The 20,930-nt window shown below is 42.1% G+C and overlaps 1 protein-coding gene and 1 long non-coding RNA gene across 4 annotated transcripts in view; one reads left to right on the top strand and one right to left on the bottom strand.

Moving 5' to 3' along the window:
* Positions 1 to 20,930, top strand: part of PDE4C (phosphodiesterase 4C) — a 670,949-nt gene that overhangs the window by 481,041 nt on the left and 168,978 nt on the right. The window lies entirely within an intron of this gene.
* LOC143767861 (uncharacterized) lies at positions 758 to 3,258 on the bottom strand. The gene is made up of 3 exons (XR_013213774.1): positions 2,419 to 3,258; positions 1,281 to 1,344; positions 758 to 1,150 (listed from the first exon to the last, which is right to left on the bottom strand). It is a non-coding gene; the product is annotated as an uncharacterized LOC143767861 (long non-coding RNA).

Here is a 20,930-nt window from a genome sequence, read left to right as displayed (position 1 = left end):
TGTTTCACACTTTTTTGTTAAGTATATAATTCCACATGTGTTAATTCATAGTTTTGATGCCTTCAGTGTGAATTTACAATTTTCATAGTCATGAAAATACAGAAAAATCTTTAAATGAGAAGGTGTGTCCAAACTTTTGCTTTGTACTGTATATATACAGTATATATATATATATATATATATATATATATATATATATATATATATATATATATATATAGCCACACACTCATACATGTATATATATTACATAGTCTCCTTTATTATGTATATTGCTATCCCTTATTGTACAGTGCCCTCTCTTGTTATGTACAGTACCGTCCCTTGCATATCGGATTATATAGAGCTCTGTCTTTCATTACATACCGTCCTGTCTCGTTAGCTCTATAATGCAATGATGGCTGATGGAGCATGGGAAAGCTTCTTTTCTAATGGAGGAGCTGATGGACTGTTCATCTGGTCACCGGCTCCTCCATCAGCAGTCATTTTATATCTAAAAAGAGAGAGGAATATGTAATAAGAGGGCGCTGTGATTGACAAAATTAACAAGAATACACTTTGTAAGATACAGCAATGTACATAACAGCACAGGAAGCTATGTAATAAAGGGATGCATTATATATAATTAGAGAGGATGGTCCGTAATAAGGGACGATGTTATACATAATAAAAGAGGAAACTATGTTACTAAGGATGGTGTTATACAGAATTATAAAAAAATGCACACGGCACTCAAGGTTCCTGTGTGGTGCTCAAGTCGGGTTTCCAGCCCCTCAATCCAATACTCAAAAAACACTTGGCACTCAGAAGAATATTTTGCAAGTTGATTATTCCATTTATTTGTGCATCCAGTTTAGAAAATGAACGTTTTCGGTCCATACATCAGACCTTCATCAGAAATGCCTTTTTTAACAAACTGAAATACAGGTAGATAATACAATAAAGTGAATGTCAATCTACAATAAATCACAATATACATGGTGCACAACATAAAGGACAATAGAATTATAATGATATGTTTCCAGACCAAATCCATCATGTGACAGACCGAGTGCACGCAACCGTGGCGGCTGGAGAAATTCCGGGTTGGTGGTCCGTGAGTTGTAAGTGCTTTCAATTATCGAGAGCTAGATAACAGGAGATAAAAAGACTGTACAGTTGTACGTGCAGATAAGGAAAAGAACCAATGGCACAAAAAGTGGAAAGTTATGGCTTATGACGGTAAGTCCTGTCAGTGGACTATAATTGTGGTAGAGGTCCATATTGCCTCAAAAGGATACTAGGTGAAGGATAAATCCGGGTGCTTGCACGATGTGTTGTGCTCTACAGCGGACTATTGATAGCCTACAAAACAAGTGTGACAACATATATTGATTAACACAAATGATGGTGTCTATGCTGTCAAGAGCACTGGTCATTATGTAAATACTGTACGTGACCCGCCTAGATACTGAGTTGGTGGTCCTAGGCACATTTGGCGAAAAGAGAAGAGGTACAAAGAAAGTGAAAAGAAAGATAAAAAGAGAGTATATATGTTTCTCTAGAGCCAAGTGGCAGCCCCACTTGTGGTGTGAATAAATAAATGCTAGGCCGTAATATATAACAGTGTGAGGAGGTCCTGAGAACAATAGTAGAATAATGTTACCTGGTAGATTTAATGTGGAAGGGTATATCAAGACCTAAACAGGCCAAAGCTGGGTGACCCGGGATAAGGCAGAGAGGCCAACAGCCTATAATATATGAGGGAGAATATGTATGATAACCCCAATGCATATCCACCAATACTATACAGGTATGGCTAAAAAGTAGTTACCAGGTTGCCTCACTATGCGTGAAGAGGTGGTGCTGAGTGAAGGCGCCGATCCGCTGCTATGGGTAGCGCTGGAGGAAGGTATAAGAGGAAAAAATCTTAAATATCATGTGAAGGTATTGGCGGTGGAGAGTGTTGCCTCTAGTCGGCCCGTAGTTACCTTGAAGCGCCGGCTATGTGGCGTGAAGACTGGAAGTCCCGGGCACCGCTGTGTAATAGCGTTACTTCCGGGTATAAAAGCCCTATGTGATCGGGTCATGTGACCCGCCGCGTCATGTGACCGCGGTATGTCTGACTGCGCATGCGCGCATCTAATGCTAAGAGAAAGCAGCGGTGACTGCAGGGGATGTGTGTTAGACTATTGCGCATGCGTTGGGGCCAAAAAGCGGTGACTGCAGGGGATGTGTGTTAGACTATTGCGCATGCGCTGGGGCAAAAAAATGTACATAGTGGTTGCCAGGGCGACCTGTGCCGTCCAGGAAGAAGCAAAGAGGACGAGCATAGAAAGAATGAAAAAAGTCATGAATAAAATAGAGATAAGGAGTAAACAAGACAGAATAACGACGCCTATATAGTGCCAAATCCCTCTAGGTGCTTGTTTACTCTACCATCTACGGTGCCATATGTGACCGCCAGTGCCACGTGTGTGCCGTGAGATTATCGGTTCTAGGAAAAAGGAAAAGACATAATAAGATTAGACAAATTAATTAAAACAACTATATACACATATTGCCATAATAAGGAATTGCATACATGTTATGTATATAAAAAATTACAGGAATGCTGCTACTTCAAATTCCCTGTTAAGTCCCTTGGGCTCTAGGGTCTGTAAGGTAAAAATCCAGAACGCTTCCCTTCTTTTGAGTGTTTTTATACGATTCTGACCTCTTCTCTGGGGATCTATCTGCTCTAAGACCTGAAAACGGAGTTGGGAAATATTGTGATTTTTTTCATTGAAATGGTAGGGAAGTGGTAAATGCGTCTTTTTACACCGGATGGTAGATTTATGCTGGGACACTCTGTCCCGGATGGCTTGCGTGGTTTCCCCCACATACGCCAGGCCACAAGGGCATTTGATGACATAAATGACGTATGTGGATTCACAGGTGTAAAAACCTTTAATGGGCAGGGCTTTACCCGTTTGTGGATGGAAAACTGCGGGGCCTTTTTGAACATTGCTACATTGTAGACAATTAAGGCATGGGAAGGTACCCTTTCTTTGTGTTTGAAGGAACGTTTGTCTGGCCACGGCTGTCTCTGGACCTATGTCGGCTTTGATCAATCTGTCTTTCAAGTTCTTTGCGCGTCTAAAACATGAAAGAAATGGAGATTTAAACTCAGGAATAAGTGGATAACTTTTGGATAAAATGTTCCAATGTCTCCTAATGGTGGATTGTACCAAGCCTGAAAAGGGGTGAAAAGTTGTAACAAAAGGAATTCTTTTAGTAACAAAATTGGGCCTCCTCTGTGATGTGTTAGATCTGGCCTGGGAGAGTATCCCCTGTGGATAGCCCCTGTTCGAGAATTTCTGCTCCATTTCTGTTAATCTAGTCTCCTTTATGCTATCATTGGAGACAATTCGTTCTACCCTTTGAAATTGGGACTTGGGGATGGCTTTTTTTGTTGAGGGAGGGTGACAGCTACTGAAATGAAGTAGGCCGTTGCGGTCTGTGGGTTTTATATACAGGTCAATGGCAAGAGAACCATCCCTCTCCTTGTAAACCAAAGTGTCCAGGAAGCTGATACGCTTGGTATCGTGTTGTATAGTAAATTTTAATTCTGGCCATATGTTGTTTATATGATTATCAAATGCCACAAGTGACTCCATCGGTCCCTCCCATATGCAAAAAATGTCATCAATGTATCTCCGCCAGATTTTGCAGTGACTGATGAACAGAGGGTGGGAAAACACGAAGTCCATTTCGAAGGCTGCCATATAGGCCACTGCAAAAGGAGGCGCAACATTAGAGCCCATGGCTGTGCCCTGTTGTTGAACATAAAAGGAGTCCTGGAACATGAAATAATTCTCCTTTAAGACAAGATCTAAAAGGTCAGCGCAAAAATGACGTATTTTAATATCCACTCTGGCTTCACTTAGAAGCCTGTCTGTGGCCTGTAGCCCCTTCTCGTGGGTTATGGACGTGTATAAGCTATTCACGTCCCAGGTAATCAAAAGGCATGTTTGGGATAACGGGCCCACGGATTTGATAGTGTTGATGAAATCATTAGTATCAAGTAGGAAGGACTGCGTGGTCTTAATTAAAGGTGTAAGAATTTTTTCTAACACAATGGCCAGTGGTGACAGTGGTGACCAGTGCTCTTGACAGCATAGACACCATCATTTGTGTTAATCAATATATGTTGTCACACTTGTTTTGTAGGCTATCACTAGTCCGCTGTAGAGCACAACACATCGTGCAAGCACCCGGATTTATCCTTCACCTAGTATCCTTTTGAGGCAATATGGACCTCTACCACAATTATAGTCCACTGACAGGACTTACCGTCATAAGCCATAACTTTCCACTTTTTGTGCCATTGGTTCTTTTCCTTATCTGCACGTACAACTGTACAGTCTTTTTATCTCCTGTTATCTAGCTCTCGATAATTGAAAGCACTTACAACTCACGGACCACCAACCCGGAATTTCTCCAGCCGCCACGGTTGCGTGCACTCGGTCTGTCACATGATGGATTTGGTCTGGAAACATATCATTATAATTCTATTGTCCTTTATGTTGTGCACCATGTATATTGTGATTTATTGTAGATTGACATTCACTTTATTGTATTATCTACCTGTATTTCAGTTTGTTAAAAAAGGCATTTCTGATGAAGGTCTGATGTATGGACCGAAAACGTTCATTTTCTAAACTGGATGCGCAAATAAATGGAATAATCAACTTGCAAAATATTCTTCTGAGTGCCAAGTGTTTTTTGAGTTATACAGAATTAGTGAGTACACTATATACTAAGGGACTGTTTTATACATAATAAGTACGTACACTCTATACTAAGGGACTGTGTTAGACATAATAAGCGATATTAATGTCTACCTCCCCCTGTTCCTAAGTCTTTCATAAGTCCCCCTTTTCCCATCCCAATTCCTCACACCTTTCATTGTCCTCCCCCGCATCCCATTATTGTCCTCTCCCCTACCCCATCAGTGCCCTCTTCACTACCTCCATCATTGCCTTCTCCACCACCTCCATCATTTCCTCCTCCCCCACCACCCCATCATTGTCTTTTCCCCCACCACTCCCATCATTGCCCATTCCACCCCTCCATCATTTCCTCCCCCCACCCCCCTGTTATTGCCCTTTTCACCAAAATCATCATTGTCCTTTCCACCACCATCATTGCATTCTCCCCCACCACCCCATCATTGTTTTTTCCACCACCTCCATCATTGCTGTTTCTCCAACCACCCCATCATTGCCCTTTCCACCACCTCCATCACAGCCTTCTCTACCACCCCATCATTGCCTCCTTCCCCACCACTCCCATCATTATCTTTTCCACTAAAACCATCATTGCCTTCTCCCCCACCTCCATTATTGCCTTCTCCCCCACCACCCCATCATTGCCCATTCCACCACCTCATCATTTCTTCTTCCCCCACTATCCCCATCATTGCCCTTTCCACCACATCTATCATTTCCTCCTCCCCCGCCACCCCCATCATTGCCCTTTCCACCACATCATCTATCATTTCCTCCTCCCCCACCATCCCCATCCTTGTCCATTCCACCATTTCCATAATTTCCTCCTCCCCCACCATCCCCATTATTGCCCTCTCCATCACTCCATCATTGCCTTCTCCCCATCAGCCCGATCATTGCCCTCTCCTCCCCCTACACACACAGACACACACAGCACCATTCACATCTCTGCACATTCCCCCGCAGCGCTACGCATGCACGCACACACACACACACAACACACGTACACACACACACGCACAGCACCACTCACCTCTCCACACACTCTGCTGCAGCATCACCGTCACCTTCCTGTCTCGGGCACAGCTAACCGCTGAATGATGATGCCAGCGGCGCTACTGTCTGTGTGAGAGGAAGCGCGAGCAGGAAGCAGGACAGATCGTTGCAGCTCCACTGCTATTTTCTCCTGTAGGCAGCAGAGCTGCAGGGATCTATCCCTGCCAGGGGCCAGATTGCCCTCATTATTAGCCACCCTGCAGGGGCCCCCCTCCACCTTCGGGCCCTGGTGCAGCCGCACAGGCTGCACATGCGGTATGTCCGCCCATGACGCTGGCCTTATTGTGACAATTTTAAAGAAAAGTACCACAAGATAGAGGCATCAATGGGGAAAGAGACAAGAAGGTGGGGGTGGGGGAATGAAGGAGAGTGTGGAGAAAAAATAGTAGTAAAGGGTTAGGCTATGTGCACACGTTGCGGATTGGGGTGGAGAATTTTGCGCACAAAATCCGCATCTCCTGGCAGAAAACGCAGGTGCGGACTTGCCGCGGATTTGTGCGTTTTTGTTGCAGAATTGATGCGAATTTTATGAGGATTTTCTGCGTTTTTTACCCCTGCGGATTTCTATTATGGAAGGGGTCAGAAATGCTGCAGTTCTGCACAAAAGAAGTAGCATGCTACTTCAATTGATCCGCAGCGGTTTTCATGCGGATTTTTCCGCACCATTAGCACAGCTTTTTTTTTTTTTTTTTTTTTTTTCCAATTGATTTACATTGTACTGTAAATCACTGTGCGGAACTGCAGCGTTTCTGCGCGGAAAAATCCGCTGCGGATACGCACTAATTTCGCATCGTGTGGACACAGCCTTAGTCGTTTTTAATAGTACCATGGAGCCCACACCGCCTCAAACAGGTCTATCTTTGCTTTCAGGGTATCTGTACTATACTCCATTCCACGTACATCACACACCCGACTGCAGTACTCTAGTCGAGATGATGGGGAAACTCTCCTCCAATGATATGCAGTTATACATCTAGCAGCAGTCAATAGATGGAGAAGTTTTTTAGAGGATCTACCCATCCCCCTTGGGGGTACATTAAGCAAGAACACAGAAGGATCCAGTATGATATCAGTGAATAAAACCTCATGAATCAGTGCTCTGTTTCCCAAAAGGGGACTTTGCTCCCACAAGTCCAAAATATATGCGGTAAGGTTCCAACTCAGAAGCCACATCACCAACAGAGGCTTGAGATTTGAGGATTCATAAAGATCTTGTATTGATTTTCTTTGTATATTGTACAAAATGAAGTCTTTGTTGCCCTAGACCAAATCATCTGCCAAGTATGGGGAGAGAGAGTCTTTCCCAAAAATATTTCCCACCTTGCCACATATGAATGTCTAGAAGGAAAGTCATCCCGAGGCGAGTTAATCATCCTATAGATATCTGAGATCAGACCTTTAGTGGAGGGACCCTTTTTACTTAATATTTCAAAATCCGTAGGGCTCAAGATTTTACAGGAAAGATAAAGAGATTTTGTCAGATGCTTTATTAGTAAGAAATGGAAAAATTCACTATCCGTTTTATGATAATTAGACTTTAAAAATTCAAACTGAAGGATCTCCAATGTATTTCTGTCAACTCTATCATCAAACCATAACAGCCCAGCCGAGGTCAATGGGACAACCTTGGTGCCTCCAGGTTCCTTGCAAGCAAGGGTTGATATATGAATGATATCATAGGAGAATGTTGAGAGGAAAGAGCGAATCTCTTCTTACAGGTGATCAAAATATCCTTAGTGAACTCCATAGGGCCCAGTAGCTTAGTATGGACTAAGTACCGGTAACCAGTTCTCTTTTAGTTATTTTAACACTGAGGGGTTTTTTTTTTCAGGAGTTTTTGCAGCAGAAATTCTTCAAAATACTCCTTAAAAGACTTAAGGAAAACTCGTCCAATTAATCACCTTAATTATGCACAGATTTTTTTTTTCAGTTTTCACTGTAGAATTACTCCAAAAAGCATGAGCTTAAACAGGACAGAACAGGAGCTTAAAGGGAACCTGTCTGCAGGATTGTGCTCAGTAAACTACAGATCGTGTCAGGTTGGCGCCGTTATACTGATTAGGCCGGGATCACACATACGCGTGATACGGCCGAGTCTCGCAGGTGAAAACCCAGCTCTGGTGCCTGCACTCTGGAGCGGAGCGTGCAGCCGCACAGCAATACATGGAGCTGCACGCTCTGCTCCCAAGTGCCGGCGCCAGATGAGGGATTTCACCCGCGAGACTCGGCCGTATCACGCGTATGTGTGATCCCGGCCTTAAAATGATACCTGGGTTGATGAAATCCATCTTGTGGTTGTTGTTTAATCTTTATTTTCAGTTTTCTGTTAATGAGATTCTGGTGCCCTGGGGAGGCCTGTGGGGGGAGGGGGTCTTTATATCATGTTCTGCTTACATATTCATCTGTATGGCTTATGACAGGTCACTGATCCCTCAATGACCTGCCCCCTATTTTACATACTGAATATAATATGGTTTGAAAAAACAAATCACATTCAGCAGGCGGGCGCCTGCGCTGTAGCATGATACGGAGGATAATATGCATATTTTCCATTTGTTTACACATATAGTTTTGCTTAAGAATTAAAAAAAAAAAAATTTAGTTTCAAACAAAATGTCGCCGGCGGCCTCATCTGCACAGTAGCATCTTTTGCATTCCGATAGATGCTGCTGCACATGCGCTGCCGACAGTGTTATTTTGACAGAGAAAAAAAATAAATTAGGCTTCTATTGGAATGATGCTACTGCACAGGCGCCACAGATGCCATCTTGATGGAGCCTGTTTTTTTTTCTCTTGCAAAATGGCAGCAGCACCTGCACAGTAGCATCTATCTGCTGCCGGCGCCATTTTGTTTGAAAAAAAAAAATTCTTAAACAAAACTATATGTGTAAATAAAATTAAAATATGCATATTATCCCCCGTATCATGCTACAACATAGGTGCAGATGACGGCGCCTGTCTTCTGAATGTGAATTTTGTTTTTCAAACCATATTATATTCAATTATGTAAACTAGGGGGCAGGTCAGTGAGGGATCAGTGACCTGTCAGAAGCCATACACATGAATACCTAATCAGAGCACCACATGAAGACCCCCACAGGCCGCCCCAGAGCACCAGCATACCATTAACTGAAAACTAAAAATAAAGATTAAACAACAACCACAAGACTGATTTAATCAACCAAGGTATCATTGTAATCAGTATAACGGTTCCAACCTGACGCTGTCTGTAGTTTACTGAGCACAATCCTGCTCACAGGTTCACATTAAGGCCCCTTTCAGACATCACTTTTTTTGCTATCAGTCACAATCCGTTGAATTTTGAAAAAAACAAATCCGGCGACTGATGCTGCCGGATCCGTTTTTTCTCATTTACTTGTATTAGCGATGGATGGCCTCACGTTTCATCCGTCGTTCGCCGAATTTGTCGAAAATTGTTTCTCCGGCGGCTGGAGACGACGAACAAAGTAACGTTTTTTGTGTACATCGAAAAATCGGACAGTGACGGATCCGTCGTTGTCCGTCATTTGCTCGAATGGAAGCCTATGGGTGCTGGATTCCGTTTTTTTTAACTGAGCATGCTCCAATTTATTTAGTATCAAATTATCCAGCCCCCAAAGTTTTCTGCTTTCATCAGAAAATAGTTAAAAAACTTCTCGGGGTTTCCTCTCACCTCCATATATAATGTTGAATACACCCCACATGTCATTCTCAGTGCAGTGATTGGGTGGATCCAAAAACGACACCGGCGCAGATGCATGATAGACTGTCTTTCTTGCTTCTTTTCAAGAACGATTGCTTCCAAACGATTCTCCTCAAAAGTAAAATCCACATAGATCTTCACAATGTTCGACATCACACCTTACATTTTTTGCCACTTGCTCTACAATCTTGTCAAAGATGGGGTGTAGAAACACTGTATTTATAGCTTTTCAGTAGCCAATAACGTTTGGGAGCCTCCCATTGGGCCTTTTTAAAAAACGGATCCATCGTAAAACGGATGAAAAACGAAGAAATGGATGGAAAAACTGATGCAATGGATCCTTTTTTTCACCGGATCCGCTAGTCGGATCCAGCGAAAAAACGGATTCGTCGCCTCAGTTTTTCATAATCTGCGACGGATCCGTCGAGCCAATGGACTGTGACTGATGGCAAAAAACTGATATGTGAAAGGGACCTTACAGTCAAAACATTTGATTTGAAATTTGGAAAGTTTCTGCTCTGAAAAGCAGCCAGATGTTACAGCATAGTTGATAGGATTTCAAAAAATGCCTGCAGATCACCAGCGGAGACGGACATGTGGTGCGTCTTTCCAGACCACAGTGTGTCAATTTCTCTTGCAGAGACGCAAGTCTCTGCATGAAAAATTTCACCCATACAATGCATAAGGCTGGGATCACACATACGCGAGATACAGCCCAGTCTCTCAGGTGAAAACCCAGCTCTGGCGCCGGCTCTCTGGAGCGGAGCGTGCAGCCGCACAGCAATACATGGAGCCGCACGCTCCGCTCCGGAGTGCCGGCGCCAGAGCTGGGTTTTCACCTGTGAGACTCAGCCATGTCTCGTGTATGTGTGATCCCGGCCTTAGATCAATAAATCAGCACGGTTCAGTGATCACATGTGGAATCACCTGCGTTCAATAGATGGTAGCGCTTTGGATGCAGCAGACATGCGCTTTGTCCAAAGCGCTGCCAGTTCCGAATCGTGGGCACATACCCTTAGGCTATGTGCACAAACAGTTTTTTGAAGAGTTTTTGGAGCAGAAACTGACTATGTGCTCATGGAGTTTTTTGGAGTGGGATATGAGTAAAATTGAGATGAAATTCTCAAAATCATTATCAAAACCTTGAAGTTTTCACTCAGTTTCTGCTCCAAACACTCAAAATTTTCCATGTGCCTCTAAGAACTGAGCATAAATTTAAGGTTTTTGAGGATGTTAGGATGATTCGGAGATTTTCCTCACTAAATACTCTGCAAAAATATTCCAGTGGAAGCCTTCTAAAAAATCAACATGGTACTTCTTTTAAGCAGAGTACTCCGTCCTGAAAAAGACACCTTGTGTACTTGTATTTATAGGTTTCCGTAATCCTGAGGGTTTTTCTAGGAGCATTGTTTTCAACATAGTTTGTTTCACTGATTACAATGTGAAAAGGCCTTACTGCACAAGAGTAGGCCTAATTAAATTTGAGCCTTACTCAGACCATTTAATGCAAATTTAATGCAAAGCTTTATTGCTGCTTTCGCAAAGGAAAATTATGCTTTTGTTCACATCTGCAACTACCAGTAGTTAATTCCTAGGTCTGATATTCACATTGGCCAACATTCATTACACAACTGTTACATAATCCAACACATCTGCCTTCCCAGCCTGTCGGACAAACACACATATATATTTAAGTATTTCAATGCTGTTCTTCATCTAGGCCTGGAATGTGTTGGCACTAACAAGGGTAATTTTGAGGTCGGATTGATTTCCACAGAACAAGACTAGGTCGATATCAATGGCACAACAGTAGTGATGACCTCAGAGGCAGGGTAAAACCTGACGCCCATGTCTGTCCCACTCTCTGTTTGACGTCCATAAGCCCTGATATCTACAGAAGAGATATTGTTTCTAATTCATTTGTCGCTCACATGTGGGTGAATCGAGCAGCTGGAAGACGTGCGGATGCTCGCAATGTTTACTGAAATAAAAGTCATAAATGATATTTTATATAATCATCGGAAAGCAACTGTATGAAAATTGCTTGCAATGTTAACAGGGAAGGTCAGACAGAGGGGCATTGAAAATGTTAATGAATGCAGATTAATTTCAGTAATTCACTAAAGCTATAGTGTTTCATGCTAAAGTTGTCAGACTGTCTGAAAGGAATTTTGCCATCTGAACAATCCCACCTCAAATGAAAGCAAATCTTGTGATCTGTTGATTGCTGTGAGATTGGCTGCTGAGATGCCTGCTAGCAGTAAAGGTGTTAGAGAATGCAGCATCACACAACAGGTACCTTTAGTCTAATGCACATATGTCAAACTCTGGCCTGCAGGCCAAATATGGCCCACGGGTTGAGTGTGGCCCATGTCGCCAGGTGGGTCCCCCCAAGTGTATTTGGCCCATGACACCAATCAGGTCCCCCACCGCATCGCGCTTTCTCCCGGCTTGTCACTTTCATCTATATCAGCATCCTAGATGCCGATGCACTTGAAAACAATGATGGAGGAGGAAGCATCAGCTGACAGTCCCTCTCCCATCCTTTCCCCTCTGTGTTTGATGTCTCAGCACAGCAGGTGCAATGATGTCATTACAACGCACCCGTTATACCAAGATGTGCAAAGGATCTGAAGACACCTTATAGAGACCGAAGCAGCAGGGGAACAGGCAGAGATGAGTATTTATTTTTGTTAATGTGGTGCCCATTATACTGTATGGAGCACTGTGTGGGCCAATTATACTGTATGGAGCACTATGTGAGGCCATTATACTGCATAGAGCGCTATATGGGGCCCATTATACTGTATAGAGCACTATGTGGGACAACTATACCGTAAGGAGCTCTATGTTGGGCCCATTATACTGTATGGAGCACTATATGTGGTCATTATACTGTATGGAGCATTGATATGGGGCCATTATACTGTATGGAACACTATATGGGGCCATTGTACTGTTTGGAGCACTATGTGAGGCCATTATACTGTAAGGAAGGCAATGTAGGGCCTATGAGACCTGTAGGAAGATTACAATTGGGGAACCATTCTGTGATGGGGGTCACCATTCTTTGTCAGGAATTGATGGGGGGTACAGTGGGGTCATAATAGTGGAGAGAAATTCACTGTGGGGGTATCACTGTGGGAGGTTTTATCCTTTGTTATTACATATTTAAATTAGGCCATTGGGTCATATGTTTCTATTGCTCTTGCATAATATATTTTATTATTCCAGCATACACTATTTGTGATTGTTTTATTCTAAGATCTATTACGGTAATTAAAATGTACTTTTTTCATTGGACAACTCATTTAATTTGTTTCCATATGAAAAGGTACATCGTTATATTTGATAAGAAAAAACTTTGTAATAAATATCAAGGTTGGTCCACGACTCTGTCCTAGTTTTTAGTTTCGACCCTCTGTGTATTTGAGTTTGACATCCCTGATAGTGCATGTCAGTCGGTACTGTTAGGCTATGTGCACACATTGCGTATTTGCTTGCAGAAATTTCTGCAAAGTTTCTGCATCTCTTGGCAGAAAAATGCAGCTGAAAATACGTGCGTTTTTGCATGCATTTTTTCATGTGTTTTTGTAAATCCATAGACCTAAATAAAGATATATTATTAAAAAAAAAAATTGTGATGTAATTTCCTTGTTCAACCTCTTCAGCCAAATACCTTCATTAATATTAAGTAAAGACACACACACACAGTCACCAGCCTATGTAGGAGCATTAACATAATTAACCTACATATGCTGTAACAAAATAGCAACTGTCGGAAATCTGCATGAAATGCAATATCTGTTTCTTTAAAAAAAAAAAAAAAAATTGCTTGGGCTCCCACATAATTTTCATAACTAGCAGAGGGAAAGCCGACGGCTGAGGGCTGATGTTAATATTCTAGGAAGGAGCCAATAGCCATAAAGGTTCCCAGGCTATTACTATCAGCTCACAGCTGTTTGCCTATCCTGGCTAGTTTACAGGGGAACCCCAGAAAAAAATTGATATAGGGTCCCCCTATAAAATCGAATCAGCAAAGGCTAGGCAGATAGCTGCTGGCTGATATTAATAGCCTGGGAAGGGGCCATGGACATTAGCACCCCCAGGCTAAAAACATCAGCTCCCAGCCACCCCAGAAATGGCGCATCTGATAGATGCACCAATTCTGGCACTTAGCCTCGCTCTTCCCACTTGCTCTGTATCGGAGGCAAGTGGGGTTCATATTTGTGGGGTTGATGTCACCTTTGTATTGTCAGGTGACATCAAGCCCACAGGTTAGTAATGGAGAGGCGTCTATAAGACACATCCATTACTAATCCCATAGTGATATTGCATAAAGCGCACACACCCAGAATAAAGTCCTTTATTTGAAATTGAATCTAAATTGCCATACTTACCGAATGCCTAATGCCCGACGCCCTCATTTCCTGCAAACAATAAAAGGATAATAAACCAACATATAATACTATCCTGTCCGACGTAGTCCACTTATTACTGAGTGTCCCACAGCGATCTCACGTGTAGAACAGTCACATCGGGAGTGTATCACTGATCCGCCGTGAGAGTTCACCAGAGTTCATTGGCTTCAGGGCTTTCACTTACGGCACTACCGCAGACGTTGTGCAGTTTCTCCTGAGTACACCAATACCCCATGTTTGGAGGAAGACCACTGTTTGTGAGCACGGCATGACCCAGAAGGGAAGGAGCAAGGTTTGACTTTTTGAACACAAAATTGTCTGGAATCGAACGCGGACTCCATGTCACATTTGGAGAGCCCATGATGTGCCTAAACAGTGGAGACCTCCCACAAGTGATACCATTTTGGAAACTAGACCCGTCAGGGAACTTACCTAGATGTGTGGTGAACATCTTGAACCACCAGGTGGTTTACAGACGTTTATAACAGAGCTAAGAAGAGTTTAAATAATCACATTTTTCACACAAATTTTTTTCTTTTAGCCCTAAACGTTTTATTTTCTCAAGGGCAACAGGAGAAAATGGGTCCTCAAACTGTGTTGTGCAATTTCTCCTGGGTGTGCCAATACCCTATGTGTAGGTGAAAACTACTTTTGAGGCACAGTGAAAAGCTCTAAAGGGTAGGAGCACCATATTATAGTGCAAATTTTACATTGTGCCATGACCCACAGGGAGAGTTCCTGAGGTGCGAGAACAGCAGAACTCTTCATAAGTGACTCCATTTTACAAAATACACCTCTTGATGAATTAATCTAGGAGTACAGTGATCATTTTAACAACATCATCACTTTAACACCATCGGTGAGTCACAGAATTTTATACCATTGGGCAGTGAAGAAAAAATAATCACATTTTTACGACAAAAATATTGTTTTAGTCCCAGATTTAATATTTTCACACAAGAAGTAGAATAAAATTGCCACCACAATTTGTCCCACAATTTCTGCTGAATATAGAAATACTCCATATGTGACCGAATCACGTATTTCACAGATTTACACAGAAACCCCGGTGTAAGCGTTCAGTGTAGAGCACAGGATAAATGTGCACTGAGCCTTACTGCGATATTTGGGAGGCAGAATAAACAAATCCACAGCAGGTGAAGAATTGGTTTTATTTATTTTTTACGCCGTTCCTCGTGCGGTATAAGTATAAGTGATTAGGTGACTTTATTCTTCGGGTCGGTGCGATTACAGTGATACCAGATTAGTATCGGGTTTTTATGTTTGGCTGCTGTCACACACTAAAAGACGCTTTTTTTTTTGCTAGAAGTTTTTGCATCTTCATATTTTGAGAGCTTTACTTTTTCCATATTTTGGCCCACAGAGTCATCTGAGGGCTTGTTTTTTGCAGGACTTTTTTATTGGTACCATTTTCGGGCACATTATATTTTTTGATCACTTTCTATTCCGATTTTTGTTGAGGCGGAACGAACAAAAAACAGCAATTCAGGAATTGTTTTTTTTTTATTTTGCATGCGGTAAAATTGATAAGGCCACTTTATTCTTCGGGTCAGTATGATTACAGCGATGCCAGATTTATATCTTTTTTATGCTTTGCCACTTTTACACAATAAAAAGTTTTATAGAAAAAATGATTATTTTTGCTTTGCTTTATTATTTATTCGCTCTATCGCAGCATTTAGGGGGTTAACAGCCAGGGGCGGCACAGATAACGCTCCTGGCTGTTAGTGCAGAAGCTCGGCCATTGGCAGAGCTTAGCTGCTGCACTGTTCTGGCAGGAGGTGCTGATATTTCAGCATCTCCTCCACGGTCATGCTGTGATCGATCAGTCAGATTGACTGACCGATCACAGCAATCTTGGAGCGGGGATTGAGAGCCTGAGTATCTGCAACTCTTCTGTCACAGACAGCTGTCGGCACTGGACTGTCACTGCGGGTTTACACGCAGTGATAGTTTAAATGCATGATGGGCATAGCCCATCTTGGTGCGGGAACTAACACTGGTTATGCCCATCATTGGGGCGATAAGGGGTTAACATTCCCACTTTTTTTGTTTACAAGGGAGATAAGCCTTTCTTCCCACTTCTCATGCATAACATATGCACACTCTGTAGAGCCGAGCATGCATGTGTATTGGAAGAACATCTGATGGTCAAAGGAATGTGTGTGGCCAAGTGAACACAGATTGACAGTTGATTGATAAGATAATTATGTGTTATGTTCAGTAAGTACACAATGGAAGCAAATTCTAGGACCTGCGCGTATCCTAACAGTCTAATAGGCACATCAATAATTACATCTGAATTCTCAAGCTCCAGAGAAGAATAAATATATTTTTTTGTGTAATCCAGAGTAAATATGTGACTTCCCTCATTATATTACATATCACGTTTTGCACACTGTATGTCATAATTCTCTTAAAACATTCCAAACCTGTGCAGCCCTCTGCAATCTGAAGTAGCAGTGCGCACGGCAGGTTAGCAGCCAAAGATTTTAAGATTTTGTTGCCAAGATTCAGCAGGATACAATACAATGCAATGCCCTTTAATTATCCAGCCCCTAACATACAGGGCCAAGGCACCAAGCCTCCTTCTAACACAAAGGCAGTTAATTGTTCTACGCAGATAAAAGACTGCTCTATTCACCTAGATGAGGTGGGAAGGAGACGCCGGCATCCTAGTATGTGAGACCTCTGGGCCCAGCACGTAGCATTGTGCTGGGAGTCATGCCTGCAGTAGACGATGACCCCCATTAAGGTCACATTCTTCAAACCTCTCCTGTTGTATTCAAATCCATTTTCTACTTTGTATATTTATTGTAAAAGTTGTAATTCCAATGTTTATTTGGCCTAGTATATATCGCTAATTTTATGTTCCTCTCATTCTCCTTCAGTGGTCTCTGATTTTTGGGTTATGGGAATATATTGCAAGAGACTACAAGATAGCTGTCTGATAATGCCATGTGCATCTTAATATGGGAATTTCTATTCCAAGTGACGGGCAATACAATGAGGCTGTCAGTAATATTGGACTGCTGTATTGGTGTCACACTTGTGGTTCTGTTATGTGTTTTTAGCTCTACAAGTGCGGTTTTATGTGGTCATTTTACTATGAAGTTCTGCTATTTGACCTCACTTCTGCTTCTGCATACTTACTTGAACTTTGTTTTAACTGCAAAGCCAGAAGTATAATGCATTGCTATGTGGGCACCTGCACTTACCTCCTTAAAGCCCCCATAAACCACTATACATTGTGTGCAGAATTATTAGGTAATTTGTATTTTGGTGATTCATTTTATTATTGAACAACTGCAGTGCTGTCGGTCGATCCAAAAGGTTAATAAACCTGAAACATTTAAGAAAGTAAAATTGAGGTTTTGACTTCCTTAGGAGAATATCTATGTGAGTATAATTATTTTGCAGGTATTAGGCTATGTGCTAACGATCAGGAAATCGCAGCGTTTTGGACGCAACGTATTTTCGCTGTGTTCAAAACGGTGTGTTCTAATCACGCAGTTAAATCCGCATGTGTTCATTGAACCATGCGGATTTACCGCATCTAATGAATGGGTATTGGTGCGACTATGCAGCAGAAACTAGTGTCTCTGCTGCAGATAATTAGCATGCTGCAGCTCGTAAAACCCACACCGCGGCTGAGTTCACGCAGCGGTAAATAGAACCACAGTTTGCATGGGATTTCTATAAATCCCATCCACTGTGCTAGTCATGTAGAATGCAGCGGTTTGGAAGCAGCACAGGTGAGCGGTGTCCAAAACGCTGCTGTTCCTGATCGTGGGCATATAGCGTAAGTGTTCAGAATGATCTGACTAAATGAAGAGTGTCAATTTTCACATCTCAATTGTTTATTTTCATCTGTTAAAGGGAATCTGTCCCCCCACTTTAGGCCTATAAGCTGCGGCCACCGCCATCAGGGGCTTATCTACAGGATTCTGTAATGCTGTAGATAAGCCGCCGATGTTACCTGAAAGATAAGAAAAACAGGTTAGATTATACTCACCCAGGGGCGGTCCCGGTGCAGTCCGGTCTGGCTCCTCCCATCTTCATACGATGTTGTCCTCTCCTTTGCTTCCTATCGCCTCCTCCTAAGCCCCTGATGGCGGTGGCCTTAGCTTATAGGCTTAAAATGGGGTGACAGATTCCCTTTAAACTGACAATAATAACCAAACAACTCAAAGTATACAAATTTCTGACATTGCACAACAACATCAGTGACCAATATAGCCTGCCTTCTTTTCAATACCAGTCATAAGTCTCCCATCCATGGAGTCTGTCAGTTTTTTAATCTGGTGACGATCAACTTTTTGGGCAGCACCAACCGCAGCCGCCCAGACATTGTTCAGAGGTGTACTGTTTTCCTTCACCATAAATCTCTCTTTTGAGAAGAGCCCACACGTTCTCGATAGGGTTTAGGTTACCTCCCAGAAAACAGCCCATATGTGGGATCTCTCCTCCTCTTTATCGACACGTCATACCTGTGACTGAGATTTAGTAAGTTTCGTATTTTTATCTTGTTTTATTTCATAACTGTTTATTTATTTGTATTTTGTCCCTTTTTGTAATATCATTTGTATCCACTAATGATAGTTACCCTTTAAATCTAGCCAACAGTGTGTCAGCTGTCAGTAAAAATATAATTATACCTTTAAATTCCTCCAAACTTATGGTTGAATGTAACAATTTTAGGTTAAAGTGAACAGGCTACTTTATGTTCCTGCTTTTGTTTACATTGGAAATGCCCTTCAGCTCTTGTTGGTGGCTTCTCTAATCTATATCAGCATTTTTCAGTGCTTGGTGCCAGAGCCTACATGCTAAATATAAACGCTATCCCATTGAGAATAGCCACATCACCATTCACTCCCAGTATAACCCACTAAGGACCTATATTAGAGTGTCGGTGCTCATCCAATGGCTGTGGTTCCCTTTTTTACCACTAGGCCCTCTGTTTCCCCCCACTGCATACCTACCGGTAATATGATACGTTCTTCGTTTTCAGGATGTACTGTTACTCTTTGTTTTGTACAAGCAGTTGTGTACATGAGTTAGGCTGGTTTCACATTTGCGTTTTTTGCCACAGCGTTTTTCTGCAAAAAAACGCATGCGTTTTTTTCCTATGTTTAACATTAAAAACGCATGCGTTTTTTGCATGCGTTTTGCCGCGTTTGACAACGCATGCGTTTTTTTCATGCTTGCGTTTGGTTGCAGAAATGTAACGTAGTAATTTCTAGAGGCGTTTTTTGCGGCAAAAAAACGCATGCGTTTTTTTGCGGCAAAAAAAGTATTGCTGTCTATGTAAACGCATGCGTTTTTAAGCACATGCGTTTGTTTGTGTTAAAAACGCATGCGTTTTTATAGAAAAAAACAAGAATACCACCCCCCACCATCAAGGTGATAAAGGGATCCAAACCCTAACCCTACCCCTAACCCTACCCCTAACCCTACCCCTAACCCTAGGTATCCTAACCCTAACCCTACCCCAACCCTAACCCTACCCCTAACCCTAGGTATCCTACCCCTAACCCTAACCCTACCCCTAACCCTAGGCATCCTAACCCTACCCCTAACCCTAACCGTAACCCTAGGGATCCTAACCCTAACCTAGCTATTTCTATTTATAGTGGGTTTTCTTGTTGATTTTGATGATTGGCAGCTGTCACACACTTCTCAGCATGCGTTTCAAAAACGCAAACGCAGGAAAAAACGCATGTAAACGCGGCAAAACGCCGCATTTTTTTTTCTGCATGCAAAAACGCATGCGTCTAAAAAACGCAGCGTTTGCACGCGTTTACATGCGTTTTTTCACATGCGTTTGCGTTAAAAACGCTGCGTTTTTAAATGCAAATGTGAAACTAGCCTAGACTCAGTTTGCAGTCTGAAGAGTAGAAAGATCTATACTATTCTCATAGTATATTGTTAACATGATTAGTTGCTAAATCATTTTGATCAGTTTCTGGTTTTCCTTTCTATAGTCGGACTCTCCACCACTACTCCTTCTGTCTGTTATTGTCTGCAGCGCTCACGGTAGCAAGCCAATAATGGAGCCCAGCTAGTTGACGGCACAAGCTGCCGAGCTCACTGATTGTCAGCAGTGCTGTTGACATGAAGTCAGCACTGCAGAAAACAACAGACACTGTTGTAAGTAAAACACACTTTTTTCTTATTTTTTAACCACTTTATCCCCAAGCCTGTTTTCACCTTAATGACCAACCCCGAAGGTGGTTTGCACGTTAATGACCAAGTCGATGTTTACAATTCTGACCTCTGTCACTTTATGAGGTAATAACTCTGGAACGCTTCAACCGATCCCAGTGATTCTGAGAGTGTTTTTTCATGACATATTGCACTTCATGATAGTGGTAAAATTTATTCAATATGACTTGCATTTATTTGTAAAAAATAATGGACATTTGGTGAAAATTTCAAAAATTTTGCAATTTTCAAACTTTCATTTTATGCCCTTAAATCAGCCAATTATGTCACACAAAATAGTAAATAAATAACTTTTACCACACATCTCTACTTTACATCACCACAATTTTTTTAAACAGATTTTTTTTTGTTAGCAAGTTATAAGGATTAAAATTTGACCAGCAATTTCTCATTTTTGCAACAAAATTTCCCAAACCATTTTTTTAGAGACCACATCTCCTTTGAGGTGACTTTGAGGGGTTTATTTGACAGAAAATACACAAACGTGAAACCATTATAAAAACCGCACCCCTCAAGGTGCACAAAACCACGTTCAAGAAGTTTATTAACCCTTCGGGTGCTTCACAGGATTTTTTGCAATGAGGAATGAAAAAAGGGTAACAGGAGAAAATGATCCCCAAAATTAGTTTAGCAATTTCTCCTGAACATGCCGATACCCCATATGTGGGGAAAACCAGTGTTTGGGCACATGGTAGGGCTTGGAAGGGAAGGAGCGCTATTTGACTTTTTGAATGCAAAATTTGCTGGAATAGT

The sequence above is a fragment of the Ranitomeya variabilis genome, chromosome 1 (assembly GCF_051348905.1).
Source record: "Ranitomeya variabilis isolate aRanVar5 chromosome 1, aRanVar5.hap1, whole genome shotgun sequence".
Classification (NCBI taxonomy): domain Eukaryota; kingdom Metazoa; phylum Chordata; class Amphibia; order Anura; family Dendrobatidae; genus Ranitomeya; species Ranitomeya variabilis.
This window is presented reverse-complemented; position numbering and strand designations above follow the sequence as displayed.